Source organism: Mobula hypostoma, chromosome 21 (assembly GCF_963921235.1).
Source record: "Mobula hypostoma chromosome 21, sMobHyp1.1, whole genome shotgun sequence".
NCBI classification, from domain to species: Eukaryota; Metazoa; Chordata; class Chondrichthyes; order Myliobatiformes; family Myliobatidae; genus Mobula; species Mobula hypostoma.
The window spans coordinates 47,660,097-47,687,776 of NC_086117.1; the positions used below are offsets into that span (position 1 = coordinate 47,660,097).

Consider the following 27,680-nt stretch of genomic DNA (forward strand, 5'->3'; position numbering starts at 1 on the left):
TGTCGGTGATTCCCAGCAGGTTCTGTCCCAGTGTGTTTTGTTGAAGAGAGGCGGGAGCAGGCCCATCTGAAGGATGAATTCCTGCATGGACTTGTCAGGATGGATGACCTGAATCTGTGCTGTAATACTTCGCTGTTTTAGCTGATATTTGATATGACAGCTTTGGAGAAATTAAGAAACCAAAAAGAAAATTGACAGTGCAAAGGAAGCAGGTGCACCTCACATCACCTTCGAGCAACACTTTTACCTTCAAAAGATTTAGCTTAATAATTGGCAACTACAACATTACACTGACTTTTTAACACCAGATGAAAGAGGGCAGTTGGCAAGAAATAAAGTCAATTAAAGTTAGCTTCAGAGAAACCAGTGGAAGCACCGTCAGTCTGAATTTAAAACAGGAAGCCAATATGTCTGTAGTTAAAACAGGAATGTGCATTGTATTCTGGTTAGACAGAGTATTCATTCATAGACAGTGTTGTGCTAACTGATGTTTCTTTATAAAAATAACAGTTTGATGGCATGATTCAATAGTCTAGTTTAAGGTCTCAAGTAGCATTAACAACACGATGCTCACTATATAATGCCATGTTAGCAATTAATTCAATCTCCTGTCACATCACAATAAATATCATGGTGCTTAATTTTAAATAAAGGCTTATATCAAACTGACCCTACTGAAATATTCAGGACATATCAAGATACTTACCACTCAATTAATATTAATAACAATAAGGAGAACTCTTCTACTCTTTACTAAATAATGTAAGAAAGAGTTTTACATCTGTCCCAGAGGTACAAGTAGGATCAATGAGTTGAGAAGATACATTAATTGAGGAACCACTGACTTGGGGGAATAAAAACACATTAAAAGCTGAAAGTAATGTTGCTCTCAAACCCTGACGCAAAGTTGCACCATAGAAAGCACCCTTTCCAGCTTTGTATGTAGCAAGTGCTCTACCCAAGATGAGAGAGTTATGTGTGGCCAAGTCCATCATGCAAACCAGCCTCCCCTCCATTGACTGTATAAATGAATACCAACACTGTATACAATTCCAGGTACTTAAGAACACACGTGGTTCTAATCTTTCAGTAGAAATATTGAAACGAGGTCAACTCACTGTAGAAAGTGGTGACTGTCAACATCTTTCCATATTCATGCCAGCCCTGTTGGTTATCAATAAATTAAAATTTTAAGCCTATAAATTGAGAGTAACCCCTTTTCCATCAATTAACATTTGGCAGACAATAAGCCATGTCTTTTGAGGTGTAAATTTTTGTATGTAGGTTAATAGTCATGCTGACGCTTTGTGGAAGATTCCTTTTGGTTTTCATTAGTTGTCTACAGATGAAGAGGTGGACATCTGTTTTGGAGTATTTTATGAGCCCCCACTAGTCAGTGACTAAACTGCGCTATTTGCTTGAAGCAAAGGTAATGTCTTACACACCACAATTATCTTTAATTATATCTCTAAAATGTGAAAGAATTTCTCTGCATAATAGTTTGAAGGTTTTTGCAAATTTTAACTAGGATCAGGGCATTATTCACAGAACTTGATACATTCTGTTTTGATAGTTACTCTGCAACACAGAGCAGAGTTTTTTGCTGCTTCTGATATATCACCAGAAGTGTTCATCTTGTACAAAAGTGTTGCTGATGGGGTGTTTTAGGGAGCATTCTGTATTATGTGAATATAACAAGTATTAATTCAAAGAAGAACCAGTCTAAAATGTTGTGACTGTAATCAAAGTCAATGGAGTGACATAGAAGCTGGTGATACAGAGGTCTTTATTCATCACAGCAAGCACTAATTCTTGTGGAGATACTCTCAGCAGAGTCTCACAAACTCAAAGGCACATCACATTTTATACCTTTACGTTCAAAGGTAACAGCAAGTGATTGAATACAACTTCAATAGTTACAATGACATCGTTTACTTCAATATTTTGGGTTGACACCCCTGCTGGGGCAAACTAATTGACATAGATATTCTAAAAATCTTTCAAGGGAGAGAGCTAGATGTCTAAGAGTATTGTCTATGCAAGGTAACTCTCTGAGTGCACAATAGATCAGATATTGATTATGACCATGTTTAATATGCTAAGTGATAAACTTAAACCAATCTACCAGCTTGAACTCAAGTCACAATAGGGCAAGTAACTTAGCCATGTTGTCTGGTTTGATGTAAGCCAATTAACACAATCCCATTGCCTTAAAGTTTGGCTGATGGATATGGAAACGTCTCCTGGTCAAACGTCACTATTTTGCAAACCATGTCTTTTAGTCCAGGAGTTCCCAACCATTTTTTTAATGCCAGGGATCCCTACCACTAAGTTTTAGTTTGTGGACACCCTGTGCTCCATAGGAAGTGCGAACATGTGCATTTAACTTCAATTTACTCCTTGCAATTTACAATCCACATTCAGAACTGAAGACTGGTTCTTGTTTGAATTAATATTTGCTATATTCACATGAGTCTAGAATCCTTCCTGAAAGGAGGGGCACCATTTTAAAATGAATAGTTTACGATTGAAAGAACACATGCCTGAAATCCAGCCTTGAAGATAATTGGCTTGACAATTCCATCTCTGCATCGTCATATATTCTTACCCAGAAAAGGTAAAATTGAGCAGATTTTAGCTTCCGGATACATATTGAAATTAACGATGTTGGAGAAGCCCATTAGATTTGACATAATTGATATCTCAGTGTATATTTTGCAGGAGTTAATTAGACAGTGATGTATAACTAATTGAGGAGCTCTGAGTAGAAGCAGCTGTCTGCCTTGATAGCTCACACCGAGATAACAATTTCTATATGTATTCAGCTGATAATTTTGTGCTTGTGAGGTAGGATGGAAAAGTCAAAAACTTCATAAGTGATTTCCTAAGTAATGTAAAGTAGAGAAATGTTACATAACAAGGTTAAAAACTACATAAGGCAGCAAGAGGGAATGTCCTTAAACAGCATCAGAAAGGATTGGGTTGTAAGTAATTGTGCAAACTTCAAGTCTGCATCTTGAATTCAGTGTTACTAGTTTCACCTGAGGATAAACACCTTCTGCTATCTACACTAGACTGGCTTCTCCAATCACCCATAGGATACAATGGCAGGCACTTCAGTAAAATAAAGTGGGTTATAAATCACCAGCCTCACTTATCTTACAGTTTTTAGGGTTAAGAAACAGAGCCACAATATATGGTAAATTACAAATTACCTTTAATTAGTTTCATAACACTTTTACTTGCAGAGCTGGGGTGGCATGTTAGCGTAGGGGTTAGGACAACACTTTACAGTACCAGTGACCTGGGTTCAATTCCTGCCGCTGTCTGTAAGGAGTTTGTACGCTCTCCCCGTGACCGCGTGGGTTTCCTCCGGTTGGTAGGTCAATTGGTCATTGTAAATTGTCCTGTGATTAGGCCAGGATTAAACTGGGGGACTGGATTGCAGCAGAAGGGCTGGATTGACCTATTCCATGCTGTATCTCAGTAAAATAAAAATTCTTGGTAAAATCAACACACAGTCCTTATTCAGAAGATATACACTGGCGGAGGTCACACATCGGGTTCCCTTTGCACTGGGGGTGACTTTTGCACAGTTGGATTTGATTTCTTGGTGCCTGACTTTACCTGGCCACTTGATTGTTCGTTTACTTCCTGGATCCATAACAAAACAGCCTGTGCCCTCCAAATCCTTTCCAACTTCTGCAGAGAGATTCAGTGAGGAGTGATGATGAGTGGACTAATTACACCTGAATAAATGTACCTAATTAACTTTTTAGTTGGGCGCCATGTTAGAATTCAAAATTCACTTCCCTGGCTGTAGACGTAATTGCCTGTCTGTTAAATTTTATGCTATTTCACTGCGCTCCACATGGCCTCACTTTCTGTGAGTTAAATATTATACTATTTCATAAACACAAGTCATTCCGCAGATGCTGGAAATCCAGAGCAACACACACAAAATGCTGGAGGAACTCAGCAGGTCAGGCAGCATCTATAGAAATGCATAAACAGTTGACGTTTCAGGCCGAGACCCTTATTCAGGACCGGTAAGGAAGGGGGCATCTTTCCCCCTTCCCAGCTTCACTGCACATAAACAGCTCTTCCATGGAGGGAATTAGGAGCACAAAGTTTCTTGGAATGCCATGGCAGACAATCTCACCTGGTCCCTCACCTCATCACCTCTTTGGTCAAGAAAGCACAGCAGCGTCTCCACTTCCTGAGGAGATTGAGGTGAGCAAGGCCCCACCCCATTTTACGGGAGTGCCATCGAGAATATCCTGACCAGCTACTTCACTGTCTGGTATAGGAACTGCAAGGTATCCAAGCACAAGTCCCTACAAAGGATTGCAAAAACTGCTGAGAGGATCATTGGGATCTCTCTTCTAAATATCAGAGATATTTATCTGGAGTGTTGTGTACACAGTGCCCTTAATGATCCCTCCCATCCATCCAACAATAATCTCTTTGAACACCACCTCCACCTTTACCATCAGGAGGTACCATATCATTATAACAAGAATTGTTAGGAAGGGAAACAGCTTCTTCCCCCAGGCCATAAGACAACTGAACTCTCTGCCATCACCCAGGTCTCATCACACATGAAGCACCAGAAACATTATACTCTTTACTTTTTAACTTGTATCATAAATGATACTTATTTTTGTTACTTTATTTGTGGTGATATTACTTTATGTGTTATCTGTGTAAATGATATGTCATGTATTGTGCACCTGTGTTGTGTGTGAGTTATACCTACTGTGTTGTGCACCTCGGTCCAGAGGATCATTGTTTCATTTGGCAATATACGTGTCTATAGTTGAAAGACAATCAGTTATACTTGAACTTGATGTGGAGTTCTGGTCATTGCACTGTAGGAAGGATATGACTGCAATGGAGAGAGTGCAGAGGAGGTTCACCAAGATGTTGCCTGAGGTAGAGTGTTTCAGTTTTGGAGAGAAACGAGGTCTGTTTTCCTTGGAGCAGAGGGACTGAGGGAGAGTAGAGGTGTACAGAATTATGAGCAACATCGATAGAATACATACTAAGAACTTTTCCCCATGGCAGAGGTGTCCAAGATCAGAGAGTTTAGGATGAAGTTGAGGGGTGAGGGGTTTACAGGGGATCTGAGGAAGAAATATAATCTGGAACACACTGCCTAAGTGGGTGGTGGGGGAAGAGGCCCTCACCTGGATAATTAATTGAATTGCCAAGAAATAGCAGCCTCCCCTTTCTAGATCTTTCTGTCTCTATCTCTGGAGACAGCTTATCTACTGATGTCTACTATAAGCCTACTGACTCTCACAGCTATCTGGACTATTCCTCTTCTCACCCTGTCTCTTGCAAAAATGCCATCCCCTTCTCGTAATTCCTCCGTCTCCGCCGCATCTGCTCTCAGGATGAGGCTTTTCATTCCAGGACGAGGGAGATGTCCTCCTTTTTTAAAGAAAGGGGCTTCCCTTTCACCACCATCAACTCTGCTCTCAAACGCATCTCCCCCGTTTCACGCACATCTGCTCTCCCTCCATCCTCCCGTCACCCCACTAGGAATAGGGTTCCCCTGGTCCTCACCTACCACCCCACCAGCCTCCGGGTCCAACATATTATTCTCCATAACTTTCGCCACCTCCAACAGGATCCCACCACTACGCACATCTTTCCCTCCCCACCTCTGCTTTCTGCAAGGATCACTCCCTATGCGACTCCCTTGTCCATTCGTCCCCCCCCCCATCCCTCCCCACTGATCTCCCTCCTGGCACTTATCCTTGTAAGCGGAACAAGTGCTACACATGCCCTTACACTTCCTCCCTTACCACCATTCAGGGCCTCAGACAGTCCTTCCAGGTGAGGCGACACTTCACCTGTGAGTCGGCTGGGGTGATACTTTGCGTTCAGTGCTCCCGATGTGGCCTTCTATACATTGGCGAGACCCAACGCAGACTGGGAGATCATTTCGCTGAACACCTACGCTCTGTCCACAGGATCTTCCGGTGGTCACACATTTTAATTCCACGTCCCATTCCCATTCTGACATGTCTATCCACGGCCTCCTCTACTGTAAAGATGAAGCCACACTCAGGTTGGAGGACCAACACCTTATATTCCGTCCGGGTAGCCTCCAACCTGATGGCATGAACATTGACTTCTCTAACTTCCGCTAATGCCCCATCTCCCCCTCGTACCCCATCCGTTATTTATTTTTATACACACATTCTTTCTCTCTCTCTCTCCTTTTTCTCCCTCTGTCCCTCTGAACTCACCCTTTGCCCATCCTCTGGGTTCCCCCCCTCCCCCTTTTCTTTCTTCCTAGGCCTCCTGTCCCATGATCCTCTCGTATCCCTTTTGCCAATCACCTGTCCAGCTCTTGGCTCCATCCCTCCCCCTCATGTCTTCTCCTATCATTTTGGATCTCCCCCTCCCCCTCCCACTTTCAAATCTCTTACTAGCTCTTCCTTCAGTTAGTCCTGACGAAGGGTCTCGGCCCAAAACGTCGACTGTACCTCTTCCTACAGATGCTGCCTGGCCTGCTGCGTTCACCAGCCACTTTGATGTGTGTTGCTTGAATTTCCAGCATCTGCAGAATTCCTGTTGTTTGCGTTTTTAAAATAGCAGACGATGGACTAAGTTCCAGTGAAAGGGACTAGATGGGACTTGATGATAAGAATTGACACGTTGTTTCCCTCTGTGACTCCATGATCTGCTCCAACTTCTCTTTATGTGGTAGCTGAGTGATAATTCTCCTGTGAAGTACAAACATTTGTACATTGGCATACTTCAAAGCTGATAATGTTAGTTTCTGCACACCTCAGTGCTTTCAATATGTTGCTCTTGCCTGGTTGGAACATTTTGAATTGGAGCCTTGCCTGTCAAAGCTCCTGCTTGGAAATCATGGGCACGCGTTTCTCTCTGAGGTCCCTGAATGGAAAGTTGAATAAATTGTGAGAAGGATCTGTTTAGTGTCCTGACCTGTAACGGGCAAATTCCTGGAACTGGGCTTGCACACAGAACTCTAATCCTGTCTAGCTTTGCTAAACCATTAGCTTGGTTACAAACTGTCACAAAGACTGAGTAAGAATGAAGAAATGAAGTTTAAGGTCAAAGGGTTTTAAGAGTGCTCAGGAAACCAATGAACAGTGTCAGGGAGTCAATCACCACACCTGCAACTCGTGAGAAACCCTAGCTTGATCATTTGTAGGAAGACAAATGTGTGACGAACACAAAACAAAGGAATGGAATTTGGCTATTCGGCCCATCAGGTCTGATCATGGCTGATTTTTTTTCCATTTGAACCCCATTCTCCTGCCTTTCCACCATAATCTTTGATGCCATTACTAATTAAATACTTATCAACCTCCACTTTAAATATACTAAATGACATGACCATCTGTGGCAAGGAATTCCACAGATTCACCACCTCGGGCTAAAAACAATCCTCCTCATCTCTATTCTAAAGGGATATCCTTCTATTCTAAGGCTGTGTCCTCAGGCCCTGGACTCTCTACCATTGGAAACACCCTGTGCACGTCCACTCTGTCTAAAACTTTCAAGCCTTCATGTCTGAAAGTTATGAGAACGTTGCCAGGACTCAAGGGCCTGTGTTCTAGGAAGAGGCTGGACTTTTTTTTATTGGAGTGTAGAAGATTGAGGGGTGACCTTTTGGTCCTGCAAAAGGTAGTGACTGTATGGAATGAAGTGGTTGAGGCAGGTGCAATAACATAGAAACATAGAAAATAGGTGCAGGAGTAGGCCATTCGGCCCTTCGAGCCTGCACCACCATTCAGTATGATCATGGCTGATCATCCAACTCAGAACCCTGTACCAGCCTTCCCTCCATACCCCCTGATCCCTTTAGCCACAAGGGCCATATCTAACTCCCTCTTAAATATAGCCAATGAACTGGCCTCAACTGTTTCCTGTGGCAGAGAATTCCACAGATTCACCACTCTCTGTGTGAAGAAGTTTTTCCTAATCTCGGTCCTAAAAGGCTTCTCCTTTATCCTCAAACTGTGACCCCTTGTTCTGGACTTCCCCAACATCGGGAACAATCTTCCTGCATCTAGCCTGTCCAATCTCTTTAGGATTTTATACGTTTCAATCAGATCCCCCCTCAATCTTCTAAATTCCAATGAGTACAAGCCCAGTTCATCCAGTCTTTCTTCATATGAAGGTCCTGCCATCCCAGGAATCAATCTGGTGAACCTTCTTTGTACTCCCTCTATGGCAAGGATGTCTTTCCTCAGATTAGGGGACCAAAACTGCACACAATACTCCAGGTGTGGTCTCACCAAGGCCTTGTACAACTGCAGTAGTACCTCCCTGCTCTTGTACTCGAATCCTCTCGCTATAAATGCCAGCATACCATTCGCCTTTTTCACCGCCTGCTGTACCTGCATGCCCACTTTCAATGACTGGTGTATAATGACACCCAGGTCTCATTGCACCTTCCCTTTTCCTAATCAGCCACCATTCAGATAATAATCTGTTTTCCTATTTTTGCCACCAAAGTGGATAACTTCACATTTATCCACATTAAATTGCATCTGCCATGAATTTGCCCACTCACTCAACCTATCCAAGTCACTCTGCATCCTCTTAGCATCCTCTTCACAGCTAACACTGCCACCCAGCTTCGTGTCATCCGCAAACTTGGAGATGCTGCATTTAATTCCCTCATCCAAGTCATTAATATATATTGTAAACAACTGGGGTCCCAGCACTGAGCCTTGCGGTACCCCACTAGTCACCGCCTGCTATTCTGAAAAGGTCCCGTTTATTCCCACTCTTTGCTTCCTGTCTGCTAACCAATTCTCTATCCACATCAATACCTTACCCCCAATACTGTGTGCTTTAAGTTTGCACACTAATCTCCTGTGTGGGACCTTGTCAAAAACCTTTTGAAAATCCAAATATACCACATCCACTGGTTCTCCCCTATCCACTCTACTAGTTACATCCTCAAAAAATTCTATGAGATTCGTCAGACATGATTTTCCTTTCACAAATCCGTGCTGACTTTGTCCGATGATTTCATCGCTTTCCAAATGTGCTGTTATCACATCCTTGATAACTGACTCCAGCAGTTTCCCCACCACCGACGTTAGGTTAACCGGTCTATAATTCCCCGGTTTCTCTCTCCCTCCTTTTTTAAAAAGTGGGGTTACATTAGCCACCCTCCAATCCTCAGGAACTAGTCCAGAATCTAACGAGTTTTGAAAAATTATCACTAATGTATCCACTATTTCTTGGGCTACTTCCTTAAGCACTCTAAGATGCAGACCATCTGGCCCTGGGGATTTATCCGCCTTCAATCCCTTCAATTTACCTAACACCACTTCCCTACTAACATGTATTTCGCTCAGTTCCTCCATCTCACTGGACCCTCTGTCCCCTACTATTTCTGGAAGATTATTTATGTCCTCCTTAGTGAAGACAGAACCAAAGTAATTATTCAATTAGTCTGCCATGTCCTTGCTCCCCATAATCAATTCACCTGTTTCTGTCTGTAGGGGACCTACATTTGTCTTTACCAGTCTTTTCCTTTTTACATATCTATAAAAGCTTTTACAGTCAGTTTTTATGTTCCAATTTAAAAGAGAGTTGGGCAGGCATGTGGATAGGTAAGGTTTAGAGAGATATGGGGCCAAATGTGGGCAATCGGAATAGAATAACTAGACAGCTTGGTCAGTATGGACAAGGTAGTTTAGAGGGTCTGTCTCCATACTGTGTGACTCTTCAATTCTAAGACTTTATCTGAAGATATTTCTCCTCATGCCAGTCCTGAATGGCCTCCCCCTTACTCTCAGACAATGCCTTCTTAGGTTTAGACTCCTCAGGGGGAAAATGTCCTCCCTACATCCAACTTTAAGAACGTTGTGGACTGAGCAACTTCTTAGGATTCTTTTCATACATCTGCTGCAAGAAGAGAAGACTAACATTCAAACAGAAAGGCTTCACTGAGATCCTAGTGAAATCAAGTTGTATGAAGTTATTGAGAGAATGATAAAGACTGAGAATAGCTCGAATTCTTTTTTTTCAACATTTCCCTTCTTTTAAATTATTAACACACACAATTGTTAGCTGGCAAGTTAGTTAGCAACAATAGTTAACAATTTTTACACAGAGAGTGGTGGGTGTATGGAATGAGCTGTCGGGGTGGTAGTGTAGGCAAATACAACAGAGGCATTTAGGAGGATCTTAAAGAGACATGCAAATGTGCAGAGACTGGAGGGATAGGGACTTCTTTTTTGGCAGAAGGAATTAGTTTAGTTAGGTGTTTAAATAACAGTTTAATTAGTTCAGCAGAACATTGTGGGCCAAAGGACCTGGTCTTGTGCTGTACTTTTTTATGTTCGAGCTGGCCCTATCTAATGAGTAACTGTCCTGATATTTATTGTGATGCATAAACATCTGGCTGGATCTTCTGGTTCACATCTCTGTAGCTTTGGGCAAAGAATGAAGTTTAAAGAATTTGTTATCATCGACTGTCCCTCTTTCATCTCCATACTGTACAACCAGGCACAGATTGCCATTGTCAAGGAAGCAGTTGCCAACCATTCATTTAGGTTAATAGTTGATCCGTAAACCAAAAATATGATGCAATTTAAAACAGAACAAACAATCTGGAGACAACCTGCTGTTTATTGTGGTTAATAAAATGTGTGTTGACCATGATGAATGTTAATGTGAGCAGCAAATGAACACAGCAATTTCTGAGTTTAGGATTGTTTGATTAAATATTGCTGCAGGGTGAAAGTTTTCTTGGAAATGTTGTGATCGCATCTGATTTCCAATGTAACAATGTAGTCAGCAGAGTCTGCAATACTTTGAGGCATCTATCTGTTTGGAGAAGGTATTGTTTAGAAACTTTTTATTAGCTTTGAAAACCTTAACTTTCTACTTGATGCACTTCCCATGAACATTACTTTTTTATGCATCTTTTGCACTATTTACTTATTTCTGTAACTTATTGTAATTTTATGTCTTGCTCTGTATTGCTGCTACAAAACCAAAAAATTACAGTAGATGTCAGTGATATTAAATCTAATTCCGATTCTGATTCTGAATCGCCCTGTAGCCACCTGCATAGCATCTACCTCAATATCTTTCCTATGCATTATCCATCAGATCCAGGTTCAGATTAGTTCATTGTCACATACACCAGGGTGTGATCAAATTCTTTGCTCATGTGAAGCTCAAAGGGTAAACAATGTACATTGTTGTTTAGTTAATATATATCAGTAATATTTGAGTAATATTGTAACTATATTGCTTTATTGAGCATTCTTTGTTGTTTATGTAATTCATTAAGGGTTATATATATATATATATATATATATGTATGTATGTATATAGCATACGTCATTATACCACTTAGTCATGTGTGCATGGCTCACTTAAAGTAAAAAATGAAGATAGACATGTTAACCTTGGCTCTGTGCTTTCCTTTTGATTAGTTTTGAAGTTACAAAAATCTAACAGTGGCAATGGGTAAGTTTTAAAACAAATTCAAGACATACCTACCTGGTGAGGTGCAGCGAGACGTTTGAGTTTTTAAAAAAGCACAGCACGTGTTCTTTGCGAGAGGAGAGAGATGGTCAATTTTTTTTTTAAAGCAGAAAATGGACAGAATTCATGGATTCATAAACAGTGAGTACCAGATATGATGATGAGGATGATAAAGATAATGATGATGATAATAATAATAATAATAAAAAGCAGAAATGGATGGCTACATCTGAAAGATAGAGATGTTCAATTGCACAAAAGATAACTGACTGATGTATATTGAGTGAACTGAGCAAAATTTTGAAGCAAATGAAATAGCCAATGAGAAATGGGTGCCTGTTTTGCTGAGTGCATTGAGCAGAAGAGCATACAGTATGCTTAGAAGTTTGTCTGCTCCAACCAAACTGGCTGAGATCAGCTTTGCTGATATCATAAGAGTAATGCAGGAACATTTAGAACCAAAACCATTGTTGATTGCAAAACACCTTAGACTGCAGAATCAAATTGAAATCCATGTCAGTCTATGTGACTGAAGCAAAGACGTTGTTGGAGCATTGTCACTTCAGTGATGGGATTAGTGATACACCGAGAGATCATTTAGTTTGTACAATCTTACAAGAAAGCATTAAAAATGGCTCCTAACTGAAGCACAACTCACATTTAAAAGAGCAGTTGAAACTGCTGTATCAATGGAAAAGGCAAACAGAGATACAATTAAGCTGCAGTCAGAAATGAAAATAGGCATGAGCAGAATTGCAATGTCTAAGCAGAAACCTATCTGGCAAAAGAAATTGTGTTACTGTTGTGGCAAAGGCTCGTATACACCAGACCAACGCAGGTTTAAAGGCAAAACCTGCGGAGAAGCAAATGCAATGAAGTAGGACCAGTACAAAGACCACACCAGGCAGACAAAAATAAATGGACTGCGTAGGGAAGAGAAAAAAATTTATAAGTAAAGTTGCAGTTTCAAAAAGAGCACTAATCTTCAGGAAAAGTCTGATAATGATGAGAGTGACACAGGACTGAGTAGCCTTGAGATTTACATTGTGAAAACTAACAACAGACAAGCAATATGGCTTACACCAGAAGTGAAAAAGCAAATTAATTAAATTGGAATTGGACACCGGCTTGGCTGTTTTGCTCATTGCACAAAATGAGTTTGAGTGGTAATTCAAAGATACTAAAATGAAGCCCACAGGTATCCAACTAAGAACTTATATTGGAGAAAAGATAATTCCTGTGGAAATTGTGAGCTTGACTGGCAATCCATCCACCATTTGCATGCCACACTCCCCGCGACAGAGTCAACTGAAAGCAAATTAAGAAAGGTACTGGATGATTCCACAGCAGTGTTCAAGGATAGCATTAGAAAATTTAAACATATCAGGGGTTAAATAATGTTAAACGAAACGCAAGTTTTACAAAGCTCCACACATCAAAGTTGCTGGTGAACACAGCAGGCCAGGCAGCATCTCTAGGAAGAGGCACAGTCCACGTTTCAGGTTGAGATCCTTCGTCAGGACTAACTGAAGGAAGAGTTAGTAAGCGATTTGAACGTGGGAAGGGGATCCAAAATGATAGGAGAAGACAGAAGGGGGAGGATGGAGCCAAAAGCTGGACAGGTGATTGGCAAAGGGGATATGAGAGGATCATGGGACAGGAGGCCCAGGGAGAAAGACAAGGGGGGCGGGGAACCCAGAGGATGGGCAAGGGGTATATTCAGAGGGACAGAGGGAGAAAAAGCAGAGTGAGAGAAAGAATGTGTGTATAAATATAAATAACGGATGGGGTACAAGGGGGAGGTGGGGCATTAGCGGAAGTTAGAGAAGTCAATGTTCATGCCATCAGGTTGGAGGCTACCCAGACAGAATATAAGGTGTTGTTCCTCCAACCTGAGTGTGGCTTCATCTTTACAGTAGAGGAGGCCGTGGATAGACATGTCAGAATGGAAATGGGATGTGGAATTAAAATGTGTGGCCACTGGGAGATCCTGCTTTCTCTGGCGGACAGAGCGTAGGTGTTCAGCAAAGTGGTCTCCCAGTCTGCGTCAGGTCTCTCCAATATATAGAAGGCCACGTCGGGAGCACCGGATACAGTATATCACCCCAGCCGACTCACAGGTGAAGTGTCGCCTCACCTGGAAGGACTGTCTGGGGCCCTGAATGTTGGTAAGGGAGGAAGTGTAAGGGCATGTGTAGCACTTGTTCCGCTTACAAGGATAAGTGCCAGGAGGGAGATCAGTGGGGAGGGATGGGGGGGATGAATGGACAAGGGAGTCACTTAGGGAGCGATCCCTGCGGAAAGCAGAGAGAGGTGGGGAGGGAAAGATGTGCTTAGTGGTGGGATCCCGTTGGATGTGGCGGAAGTTACGGAGAATAATATGTTGGACCCGGAGGCTGGTGGGGTGGTAGGTAAGGACCAGGGGAACCCTATTCCTAGTGGGGTGGCGGGAGGATGGAGTGAGAGCAGATGTGCATGAAATGGGGGAGATGCGTTTGAGAGCAGAGTTGATAGTGGAGGAAGGGAAGCCCCTTTCTTTAAAAAAGGAGGACATCTCCCTCTTCCTGGAATGAAAAGCCTCATCCTGAGAGCAGATGCGGCGGAGACGGAGGAATTGCGAGAAGGGGATGGCATTTTTGCAAGAGACAGGGTGAGAAGAGGAATAGTCCAGATAGCTGTGAGAGTCAGTAGGCTTATAGTAGATATCAGTAGATAAGCTGTCTCCAGAGATAGAGACAGAAAGATCTGGAAAGGGGAGGGAGGTGTCTGAAATGGACCAGGTAAACTTGAGGGCAGGGTGAAAGTTGGAGGCAATGTTAATAAAGTCAATGAGCTCAGCATGCATGCAGGAAGCAGCGCCAATGCAATCGTCGATGTAGCGAAGGAAAAGTGGGGGACAGATACCAGAACAGGTACGGAACATAGATTGTTCTACCAGAATAGGTACGGAACATAGATTGTTCACCAGAATAGGTACGGAACATAGATTGTTCACCAGAATAAGTACGGAACATAAATTGTTCAGCCAGAATAGGTACGGAACATAGATTGTTCACAACTTTCTCTCACTCTCCTTTTCTCCCTCTGTCCCTCTGACTATACACCTTGCCCATCCTCTGAGTTCCCCCCCCCCCTTGTCTTTCTCCCTGGGCCTCCTGTCCCATGATCCTCTCATATCCCTTTTGCCAATCACCTGTCCAGCTCTTGGCTCCATCCCTCCCCCTCCTGTCTTCCCCTATCATTTTGGATCTCCCCCTCCCCCTCCCACTTTCAAATCTCTTACTAACTCTTCCTTCGGTTAGTCCTGACGAAGGGTCTCGGCCTGAAACGTCGACTGTACCTCTTCCTAGAGATGCTGCCTGGCCTGCTGCGTTCACCAGCAACTTTGATGTGCGTTGCTTGAATTTCCAGCATCTGTTGAATTCCTGTTGTTTGCGTTTTACAAAGCTCATCTGGTTCCTTATACCATCCATGATAAAGTAACCAGTGAGTTAGGTTGCACAGAGGGTGAAGGAATTTTTTCCAAGGTTGGGTGGAGCCCAACAAATCACCAACTATGCTGTTCCAGGGTTGTCCTTTGCTTTCACGTTTGGATCTCCTCTAACCCAGTCTCAGAAGTAGTATGCAGGACAAACAGCTGAGACAAATTGAAGGTTTCTCAAAAAAGGAAGTTCAATGTTTCACTCCTGGTGTGTAGTCCTGCCATCTGATATCATCTGCAGGCAACACATCGATCAGTTGAGAAGATCAGAATCAATTGTTGGAGAAGAAAGGTGTGGAGAGCTTTCAGAGCCACTTTCTGCAGTCCCAGGGTCAACTTCTACAACCACCATGGAGGAAGCCCTGGAACCTGAGATTGTTTCACAACCACAAGTCTCACCTGCCAACAGAGTGAACCCTCCCACCCCCCAACTTGTCATGAAAGATGTTATTCCACAAGAGTAAGAAATCCTCCTCAGTGATTAAATCTTTAGTCCTGAATGGGACAATTTAAAATTTACTATGCTGTGGATGTCTATATTGTAGTTGTACTGTATAGTATACTGTGTATGTGGAGGAGTCTTATGTATTTAATATGTCAGTAATATTGTAAACATTTGATTAAGGTTTCTTTGTTGTTTACATAATTCATAACGGGTTATATGTAAAAGAACATGAATGACATACGTCATTACGCCAGCATGTCCTACGAGGTTTCCTTATTTAAAGTAAGAATGAAGTTAGACACATTATCCCCGGCTCCATGTTTTTCTTTTGATTAGTTTTGGAGTTAAAAAAACTTAACATACACGCAATAAAAAAACACAAGAGCAAACACCGTGATGAGTGCAAAAGTAACAGAATGGTGCAAATGATAACAGTGAAAATTAAGTAGTTCAGAAAGAAATGCTGTAATGACAATAAAGGAGATAAAAGATTAGGGTTCGAGAACATGGCAGTACCACAGGGAATGGGATGTGAAAGAGGTGATTGACTCAGAAGTGTGATAGATAGATACTTCCTTGATCCCAAAGGAAAATATAGTGTCACGGTAGCAGGTTAACAGGTGTGATAAATATCATTTCCAACCTTTGATAGTTTCCAGAGAATGATTCAATGGAAATCTGTGTGATCTTTCATTCCCCTACTTTCTCAGGCTAGGCACTTCTATTTCAGTTCTTATGGGCTGAACTACTCCCCATGCTGAGGCGTTTACCATTGTGATTCATTCTATCCAAGGTGTGGCTGGAGCCTCAGAAGGACGAGCATGTCTTGTTTTGCTCATTTCTTTTTCAAATAAATGTTCAGCAGAAGGCATACTGGAGCAGCAAAGAAAAGCTTCTGCAAAGGTGCAGGATGAGTTCCTATCAGTGTATCCTCACGTATCAGTAAGCAGTCTGGCCATAGCACAGTGGGAAAGAAGAGTTGTCCTTGGGTGATCTGCTGTTTGCAGATCACACTCATGGAAAGTTGATGCGTTAAATGCAGTGGGGGTGGGGAAGAGTAGTGGAAAATATAATATTAAGTAAAGTTAGCACTGCATGAAACCATGTTCGGATTATCCATGGAAACAAATGCATGACAAACTGTAGATTTTAACAACAATTTTATTCATAGGCGGCAAATGACACCACTGGAGAGTTTTCATTGAACTATTAAACTTTTATTTTTAATTGTTTGAAATAGACTCCTTTTCCTCCTGCTCCATAAACTCTGTTTATTAGATTTGGTTTTCTTGCTTCAGATAAGGAAACGATGCTTTAATAAAGTCTGATGTAGTGGTTTGAAGAACAGATAATGCATCACGTATATGCGTCTCTCTGTCACCCCAGAAGGATAAGCTGATGAGTGGGACATTTCAGCCATCTCGACTTATTGCCCTGCCGAACATTTATCACTTCAGGCAATTCTTTCCTCTTACAAATTTAATAATCTAAACATGAACCTGGATAGAAGGAGGAATGTCTGGGCTCTGTAAGAGGGAAGATTTTTGTATAGTTAACATGGAGTTTACAAAGTTAGGCGGAACAAAATGAAGAGCTACCCATTGACCGTATGCACAGACACCAGTGCTACACCAATGACTTGTTTATATTCTAAAATACTTTAATAGCAAACAGTGCTCAACATCCCAGTCTAAACTTTATCTGTCTGCATGACAAAGGTCTGGTATTTAAATATTTCTAGTCAGTCAGCAGTACCAGGGATGGTAGATGTCACTGACTTCAGAGAAAAATGGCAGAGTGTAGTCTTTTCCATTTGTGATATTCCAAGCCACAAGGCACTTGCCTCGGGGGTGGGGGTGGGGGAACCTGTGATTTAACCAAAAGTTCACAGTTCAAAGTAAAATTTATTATCAGAGTACATACGTGTCACCACACACAACCCTTGAGATTGTTTTTCCTGTGGGCATACTCAGCAAATCCAGAGAACAGTAACTGTAAACAGGATCAATGAACAACAAACTGTCCAAATGAAAATATTAATACATAGCAATAAACAACGAAAGCATGAAGAAATAAGATAAAGAGTCATTAACATGAGATCATCGGTTGTGGGAACACAAGAAATCGGATGAGTGTAGTTATCCCCTTTTGTTTAAGAGCCTGATAGTTGAGGGTTAGTAACTGTTCTTGAAGCTGGTGGTGCGAGTCCTGAGGCACCTGTACCTTCTACCTGATGGCAGCAGCGAGAAAAGATCATGGCCTGGGTGGTGAGAGGGTTTGATCATGAATTCTGCTTTTCTATGACAACATTTCATGTAGATGAGCTCAGTGGTTGGGAGGGATTTACCCATGATGTACTGGGGCTAATTCTACTACATTTTGTAGGATTTTCCGCTAAAGGCGTTGGTATTCCCATACCAGGCTGTGATACAGCCAGTCAATACATTTTCCACCACACGTCTATAGACGTTTGCACAGTTTTTGATGACATGCTGAGTCTCCACAGACTCCTAAGGAAGTAGAGGTGTTGTTGTGCTTTCTTTGCAATTACGTTCATATGATGGGTCTAGATCAAGTCCTCTGAGATAGTGATACCCAGGCATTTAAAGTTCCTGATCTTCTCCACATCTACTCCTCTGACAAGTACTGGCTCACGGACCTCTGATTTCCTCCTCCAGAAGTCTACAATCCACATTGTAAGTCATGTTGAAGAATTCAAACATGCATCAAATTAGAAAACAAGCAGAACTTAGTTTCTTTAACTTTTTCAAAATTTTAAAAGAAACAGCTATGTATATGGATATGAATAATAGTACGTAAACTCTCTATAGAGATTTGTTTTCATTAGTTTTAAACTATCAAAATCTTAATCTGATAAAATGACGACACATATATAAAATGATTTCTTAAGAACAGGGATATTGTTCAGCAGTAATTATACCTCAGTACTCGAGTAAAATCAGTCAAATCTCATTCGGCAAGCATGAATATTGCAGCAGTCTGCAGTCTTGTTTTTTGCTGAGTGAACACTGGGGGGAAGCACAAACCCCAGTTTGGTTGCAACAGCCTACCACTCCGGCACTCCAGTGGAGAGACTCCAAAGTCCTTCTCCTGTGTGGCTGTAAACAGGCAATGCTGCAGCTTCGGGCCTAGTCCTTGCTAACACCCTCATTGGTTTACTGCTTCCATTCTGCTAATGAGCTGCAGGATTAGATGACCTGTTGGGCCTTCATAGCCAGGTTCAAAATTTTGGCCACCATATTGTCGTAACCCTGAAAATAAAGAAAATGGGATTAATCAGCAAAATTTGGGGACTTGCATGTACAGAGTACCGCATTTATTTAAGAATGAAAGTAGCCTTAGAAGGGAAATGAACTAGGCTTGAATAAATCTACTTTGAATGACCACAGCTCCTGAATCATAATGCAATCCATATCATTTTCTTTCAAAGAACTTTGACCATTTTGATCTTCTAACTTTCTCCATATTTTAATTGCGGCAAAAATGAACACTTGTTTTGACATTAAGCTCTAAAATGGAACCTCCAAGAGGACCACAACCTTGTTGTGGTTTGGAGGCCAGAGTGGTTCAATGACCCGGAGAGCTATACTCTCTGGAGTCAGGGTAAGGTCACCCACACCAAACAGGTCAAAGGGTAGAGGCCAGAGTCCCCGTTCAGGGGTTCAGCTCAGGGTTAACAACCCTGATTGGTCAAACAAAACTGTTACAGAAACTGCAATGAAGTGTAATGCCCTGGGTAAAGATGTGTTTTACTGTATTTCTGCTGCTATGCTATTAGGTATTTTATTTTAGCAGTGTTTTTCTGAAAACACAATGTGTTCTGTTAGTTAAGCTTCGTAGACTAGTGTTTTGACTTCAGCTAAGATAAGGAGCCATTTGCTCAACTTGGAAATGTTGTGTCAGCCAGTCTGGTTTGTTTTGGTAACATTCTGTCCAATGGGATACCATGCAACATTCCAGAGAGCTGGGCGGGATCAGATTTCTGAGGGGCAGTGGTCTGGGTTTGTCTCTTTGGTTGGGAGGGGGTGGAAGAGAAGGCGGTGTGGAGAAGAGTACAATGGAAGACACTTGAAGGATCCCACCTGAAGGGGGAACACTATTGCAAGGAGTGCTTTGTGCAGCCGAATGGTTCTAAGGAGGACGTGCCAGTAGTTTCAAGTTAGCCAGTTTGTTTGTAACATTCTTCGAGGGAAGTTCAAACTGGTAACATGGGTTCAGCACCGTGAGTAAAGCAATATACCCGACTACTTCAGAAACGAGCTTCCAACATTCATGTGCACATTTAGAATGGTTTAACTGTAATAGGCCCCTTTCCTTTTTCTATTAACTGACTGTTAAAGTCGAAATATTGGTAAATATACTCCCGCTTTAATTTTATGCTGGTATGAGGTCTGTTATTTCCTGGTGAATGATAAATTTGCATTCACCATGATTTTCGTTCCATGATCGGAATAACCTAACTTTTCTGTCTGGTTGAATCCAAATTATACCGATCCGAGACATGTGTTGCTTGTTGAAGGTGGCCTTCTGCCTGTAACCCATGCAACGTTGAGTCATGTAACCAGAGTCAGCTAACAAGCCAAGTTTGTTGCAAGCCACGGTGAGAGGGTTACAGAAGTATCTGACTACTACTGGGTGCAACAGTATTCCTGAGTCTCCACCCAGGACTTGTACGGCTGACAGTGGTGAAAACTGAGAGGAAGCTACTGGCACAATGAAGGAAGCCTTGAACACCATCGAGACCAGGACCATGGACAGATAGAGGTGGAGGACCTTCATAGTTGTCCTAAACACCAGCAGCATAACGGGCAGTAAGTAAATAAGTCTTGAATGGGAGCAATTGGATAGCTCTCTCAATCAACACTCTTAGAAGGCTGAGTAGACTCTTTACAACTCATGTTCTCAGTATTTTGCTTTATTTCTACAGTTTGTCTTATTTTACACATTAGTTGTCAGCCTTTGTCTAAGTATAGTTCTTTCTAAATTTTATTGTATCTCTTTTCCAGTAAATGTCCGCAAGAAAATGAATCTCAAGGTAGTATATGGTAACATAAATGTATTTTGATAATAAATGTACTTAAATCTTTAGATAACTTCCTACCTGGTAATATTCCATGATAATTTTATTTCCAAATATTGGTACTACCTCTTGGAACACAAACCATTTTTTTAGAAACCTCTGAAGACTTGAAAAATGCTCCTCACTGCCTCAAATGTCTTCTGGGAAGCTGATCAGTAGCTTTGCGACAAAATAAGCCCCAATCTTTGTACATTAAGGACTCATTCAGATTCCGATCCATTTGTCAATATTTTAACAAAGACTTAGCTCTTCTAACATGCCAGAGCAGGGAATTTCATTAATGTAATTTCACCAATGTTCTAAATGCTTATAAAGTTAATGTGCAATTTAATCCCATGAAACTCTAAGCTTTGCTCAATAGTTTAATAATAGATGAATGGGAATATCACAAACGAAAGATGCCTGGTTGGCAATGAGCTCCTCATGGTCATATTCCCAATGGCTTAATAATAAATGGAGGAGAATTTTACAGAGTGAAAAAGCCTGGTTAATAATAAAGTGGATATTGGCAAAGACGTGTTTGCAATCACATCATAGTAAATGGCTACAGAATTATGAATAGAGTTACACTGATCATTTCCTACATTTCCCACATGCTTTCTCTGCTGGAGCACATTGTGTGACAGCTGGCATGTTGTAAGGAAATCAAAATGGAGGAAGTTACTTTAGTGTCTAAGTCAGCGGTTACGTAAGACCATAAGACATCGGAGCAGAATTAGGCCATTCAGCCTATCAACTCTGTTGTGCCATTCCATCATGGCTGATTTATTATTCCTCTCAACCCATTCTTCTGCTTTCTCCCCATGACATTTGAAGCCCTGACTAATCAAGAACCTTTCAACCTCTACATTCTCTTCTCCTCTCAAAGGAGGATGAGAGGCAACTTGATGGATGTGTATAAGGTCATAAGGGGTATAGATAGAGAGGACAGCCAGCACCTTTTTTCCCAGGTCGTTCATGACTAATATGCAAGCCCATAATTTTAAGTTGATTGAAGGAAAGTATAGGGTGGTGGAAATATCAGGGATAGGTATTGGATGCAGAGAATGGTAAGATATTAAGGCCACAGGACATAGGAGCAGAATTAGGCTATTTGGCCCATTGATCCTGCTCCGCAATTCAATCATAGCTGATTTACTTTCCCTCTCAACCACATTCTCCTGCCTTCTCCCCATACCCTTTGATACGCTTACTTATCAAGAAACTGTCAAACTCTGCTTTACATATACCTAATGACTTGGCCTCCACAGCTGCCTGTGGCAATGAATTCCACAGATTCACCACTCTCTGGGTAAAGAAATCCCTCCTCATTGATGAAATTTTGAAATGCTCTAATACTCATACACAGCTAATAAATAGCAGAAGTGAATACTTGAGGTAAAGTACAGGAGATTGAAAATACGAGATGTTACCGGTCAGAAAATGTCAGAACAGTTAAAGGGCAGTGACAATTTCATTATGGCTACATAACAACAATAACTGTAATATAATACATTCTTTCTTCAAAGAATGAATGATATTTGAATGGCATATCTTCTCCTGGCTGCATTGCCACCTCTATCATTGTAGTTGTCCCAGTTTCCTTTCGAACTCTAGGGCATTCGCCCAGCAACCGTGCTGTAACTAGCCATGGAAAAGAAGCTCTTCTAAGTTCAAACAGAGGTTACGGGGAGAGTAGGTGGGGGGAGATGAGAACTCTGCACGATTTCCATGGAGAAATGGGGAACAAAATGACATGCAAGAGGAGGGCAGTAAATCAGCTCCAGCAACAGGAGATATCTGGCCATAGGCTCTAACACTTGCATGTGTTAGGACAAGCTGAAATGAGAATACTCCAAGTAAAAAAACTTTCATATATCAGCTGCTTGGTTGATGTAATGTTTTATCTGTCTTGAATAAATTGTCTAATTGCTAAATTACTCCTTGATCTGTTTAATTCAAAACAGCAAAGGCAATTGTCAATGTCTTTGAAGTAAGTCACCGTTGACTTTGCCCGAGGACCCATCGACATTAATTAGTAGGCTTCAAAGGTGGCTTTACAATTTCTGACTTTGAGCTTCTATTTATAATTAAAGGGAGTTACAATTCATCATTTTCCTCTTCTCCTCTGTAATTTTACTCACATAACTAATGCACTAATGTTCAGGGACCCGAGCTTCTTTTGCCCTTGAACATAAATCCAAGCTCATAACTCTAATGCATCTTATAACATCCAATGTAGATTTTCATTATTCAGTCCCTATAACTGAAAAATAAAACACTTATATATTTTGTGCTAATCAATCTGAATAGCAATATTGTTTGTTTAAAGAGTTAATTTGATATCACTCTGATGTGTCAACATAATGAAAGCTATGTAAATGGTATTATTCTTCTCCACATTCTCATTCAATTTTCTACAACTCTGAAATTCTGTGAGCTAACAATCTGAAGATACCATGCCTAAAAGGTAACTTTGCGAGATGCGACTAACATATTTTAAACTTCAGCATTTGAGGACATCAGTTATAGGGAAAAGGTTAAATAGGTTCAGATTTTATTTCCTAGAATGCAAAAAGTGTAGGGGAGATTTGATAGAGGTATACAAGATTAAGAGGTGTATAGATAGGGTAAAGGCATTCAGGCCTGTTCCACTGAGGTTGGGTGAAACTACAACAAGAGGTCATGTGTTAAGGGTGAGTGGTGAAATGTTAAGGGGAACATGAGGGGGAACGTCTTCACTCAGAGTGTGGAACAAGCTGGTGAATGTGGGGTTGATTTCAATATTTAAGAGAGATTTGGATAGGTACATAGATGGCAAGGGTATGGAGGTCTATGTTCTGGGTGCTGGTTGATGAATCTAGGCAGATTAATGGTTCGACACAGACTAAATGGGCCAAAAGGCTTTTCTCTGTGCTGTACTGTTCTATGACCCTATGACTTTCCATAAATTGTATTGTTGGCACAGAGGCTGCATAGGTCCTACCATATTGAAAAATTGGAAGGAGAGTATTTCCAATCAATATTGCATTATCTTCAAAGCAGATCAACTTCATCCTAATTTAATTCTAGATATTAAAATACGCATTAGGCTGCAAAAGGCTGTAGGTTCAGCCAGTTTCATCATGGATTCAACCCTCCCTGTCATTGAGAACATCTTCAGGAAGTGGTGCCTCAAGAAGGTGACATCCGTCACTGAGGATCTTCACCCTCCCCTCTTCTCATCACTGCTGTTGGGGAGGAGGTACAGGAGCCCGAAGACCACACCCAGTGTTTCAGCAACAACTTTTGCCTCTCCACCATCAGATTTCCAAACAGTCTACGAACCCATGAACACTACCTCATTATTCATCTTTTGCACTATTTAATCCATTTGTAACTTATTTATTTTGTAAATTTTATGTCTGGTCCTTGTGGCAGAAAACAACAAATTGCATAACATACGTCCGTGGTAATAAATCTGATTCTGAATTCATCAAATAAAGGTGAATAAGGAGTTAGAAGCTTGATATGAACACAAATCCTCAGCTCGTAGAGCAGAAGTCAACTCAGAGCTGTAGATTTTGAACATGTTCAATCAATTTCCGCCTTAGCTGTTCTTGTGTAACAATCTACTAACTGAGAGTGATAATCAGATCCAACTGAGCAGACAAGTGGATGTGCACTCTTGAGTAAAATCATGATCCACTCAATATAGATACAGTGTTCTCACAATGCAGTATCTAAAACATGTGATGGAAACCCTGGAATTGTGACACTTATGTGCAGATCAGGTGCAAAACTAGCAGAAAACCTTGCGGATGCTTGAAGTCTGAAATAAAAACTGGAATTGCTAGTAATACACAGGAGGTGAGACATGGAAAGGGAAACAGAGTTAATGTTTCAGCTCAGTGAGTATTGAAGAATTGTTATCATCCTGAAATGTTATCTTAGTCATCTAGCCAGTTACGTTGTTTTATAATTGTGCTCAGAGAAAGAACCAAATGATCTAGTCAGCTAGACTTTGTTCAGTTCTGGCAAACTATCAGATCTGTATGAAGAACTCACTGTTTGTTGAGCCTCTACATAACTTCAGCATCTCAATCTCTGATGTAAGTGAGGAGCCAGAAAACATCAGATTCATTCTATTTAAGATATATGCTCCATTGCCCCAGAACGTTAACTGGCGACGGCAAAGTTCAGATTGTCTATTATCAGAAAAAGGCAGTCAAAAGGCTTGAGCCAACACTCCTGAAACAGAAAAGTCTTTCAGCAGCTGCCTTTCACAACAGGAGGGCATCTCATGATGCTTTGCAACAGGTTATTTTGTTTAGAGCTAGTGCAGAACGTGCCCTTATAAGTGTAAGGGGGTTTCGATTTTTATGTTACTGCAGAGGCTAATTAAAATGGCGTCTTTGTTATGTTAATCTGGGGAATGCGGCTTTGTTGTGTTAAGTGCTGAGAAAGTTTGCGCTAGCAGATTATTGTGGTTTAGAGGGTGATAAGAAATACGTTATTAACCAATTGGGATAGTTGTTATGGTTTTGGTGTATTTGAAGATACTGTTTGCGAGGGGGTTTTGGGGGAGAAGGCGGGAGAGCGAGACAGAGGATGGACGAGGTGCTGTGAGTCCGCTAACGGGGTCGGACCCTGAGCGGGACATTCGGCGAGGAGACGGAGACGGATTCGTGTGGAGCGTCTGGTCGACCACCGTAGTTGGTCCCAGGCAGCCGGTCGAGGTGGTCCAAGGGGGTCGCAGGGTGAAGAAGAAGGTCTTTGAGTTCCAACGGGTTTTTTTGTGCACGAAGAGATTGAACTTTGATAAGTGTGGCGCCTTTTATTTTCCTTTTATATTTTATTCTCTTTTAATTATATATTTCCAGTGATATCTATAAACTGTATATCATTTAATTGTATCTGGTGTATTGTCTGTTATTTGGGTGGGGTGGGGTACCTCACACAGCATCTACACAAACTAATTACCCAGTTTGGCGGGGCCGAGGCTGTTTCCCTAGACGACAGCGAGCTGAGCGACCCTGAGGGTGGCCAGGGGGGCTACATAAGCAACACCACCCAGCAGCTCCCGATTTAACCCGAGCCTAATCATAGGACAATTTACAATGACCAGTCAACCTACTATCCAGTATGACTTTGGACTGTGGGAGGAAACTGGAACTCCTGGAGAAAACACACACATTACACAGGGAGGACGTAAAAATACCTTTGGGAGAATGGCGGGATTGAGCTCCAAACTCCGACAACCCAAGCTGTAATACCATTATGCTAACAATGGTGCTCAAAGTGCGCCAACGTTTAGAAAATGTAAAACACAAGAGATTCTATAGATGGTAGAGGTCTTGAGCAACAAATATGTAATGCTTTTGGAACTTAGTATGCCAGGCTGCATCTATGCAGGAAATGAACAAGAGACCCAATTAGCAAGAAACTGTCCAGCCAATCTGTACACAGCAATGACCTACAGATATCCAGGAATTAATGACTGGATGGTTGAGAGATTATTATTGACAGGGACATTGTGAAAACTTCTCTGCTGTTTGAGATTGTGTCCTCTATAAAGTAGGTATAATTTCACCTCACCAATAAGATGCAATCTTCAATAGCACAGCACTTGAGCAACACATTGTTGCACAGTTTCAGCCTGGAAGTTGTGCTCGTGTCTCCGTATGTTTGAGTGAAAGATGAAAATCATCCAAATGAATACGGAAGGAGTCTGGGCTAAGTAAAGATAATCAGAACATGTAACTGTAAGTGTTCTAAATCCAATGAAATGCTGCATAACCCAACCAGTGAAAACAGAGCAAAGTGTGGGGTGTGATGGGGATGGGGACAGTAGTTAAAACAACAACCAACAATGGTATGACAGAAATGTATTACTGTATGTTGTAGCACTGTAAAGATCTGGATCTGTAATTGGATGACTACTCCAATGCAGCCTTTTGGTACATGCCCAAGGTATTTGTTTATCTTGTTTGTATTTAAATGAAAGGACAAAGCTGGCAGGAAGTGCATCTGTCTCGTCTCCTGAAAAAAAAATCACAAACCTTTTTAAAAATAACAGAAACCAACAAATAAGCTAAATTTTAAAAAGTAAGAGGATTAAGTGTTTACCCTGGGTTAGGGACTACTGTAGATTGAGGAAAGAGGTACTTACTTTCATTTGTACAAACTTAATTTTCAATGTCCGTACGCAAATGACTGATAGGTTTTGCTTAATAAAGTAGAGTTTGTGCCTCATTCCTCACCACTCCTTGTGCTTGATTCTAAGCAGTTTCCTCACCACCAGAGATTGTGTCTGACTCTACACCATCACTTGTGTCTGACCCTACAACACCACTTGTGTCTGACTCTCTACACCATCACTTGTGTCTAACCCTACACCACTACTTGTGTCTAACCCTACCGCAGAAAGTGTCTGACTCTACACCAACACTTGTGTCTGACTCTACACCAACACTTGTGTCTGGAGAACTTACTGTGTTGTGGTTGTAGGGTTAGAATAGATAATGTGGATATATATTCCATGTCACCATGAAACAGCAGACAAGCTCACACTATTTCTTTACAATTCAAACCTTGTTCACTGTGCAAAACTATTTTAAGGAATGAATTTCACTTCACTCTTGCAACAGTTCAAGTACAATATTAGCTTGGGCAATAAGTAAAACTGTTTCCAATTAAAATTGTTCTGTCTTTTGCACATGTGTAAAATTTAGCCACCTGCTGCCAAATTTGCAGATCAGTTCATACCCAGAATCATTTATTGCACATTAATAATTAAACAGTTGTGAAAAGAGGACATTGTGGAGGAAGGAACTTCAAGGTCCAACTGTTCAGACTTTTATGACAAATTTACTGACTTTTCATGTTTTAGGAAGATTTAATCATAGTATTTGCATTTGGAATTTTCTCATAAAATTCTCTCATAAATTTTGTCAAGGTTATTTCAGGAATGGCTATTGATGCACCCATTTTAAGATTGCTGCCAGTTTAAGTGCCTGTTAGGTGCGTCTTGGAAACAGGGCTGAAAGTCTATGCAATGGTTCATTGAATCAAAACTTGCATGAAAGTTTGCAGGTGAGAAAAGCAGCAGTGAGAAGGCAATGTGTTGTAACCAATTCAATGCAATCGGAAAATTATTAATTGGCAAGTAATGTATTTAAATTGCTCAG

General features: G+C 41.3%; 1 protein-coding gene across 11 annotated transcripts in view; it reads left to right on the forward strand.

Annotated features, from left to right (window-relative positions):
* The window catches only part of tncb (tenascin Cb), a 156,285-nt gene that overhangs the window by 12,259 nt on the left and 116,346 nt on the right, over positions 1–27,680 (forward strand). Inside the window, exon 1 of one of the 11 annotated variants that reach the window (XM_063073937.1) lies at positions 19,880–20,263. The exons of the other annotated variants lie outside the window; for them this stretch is intronic. The gene's annotated coding sequence lies outside the window, so the exon portion shown is untranslated. Of the gene's footprint in view, positions 1–19,879; positions 20,264–27,680 lie in introns of those variants that run through there. 11 annotated transcript variants of the gene reach the window in all.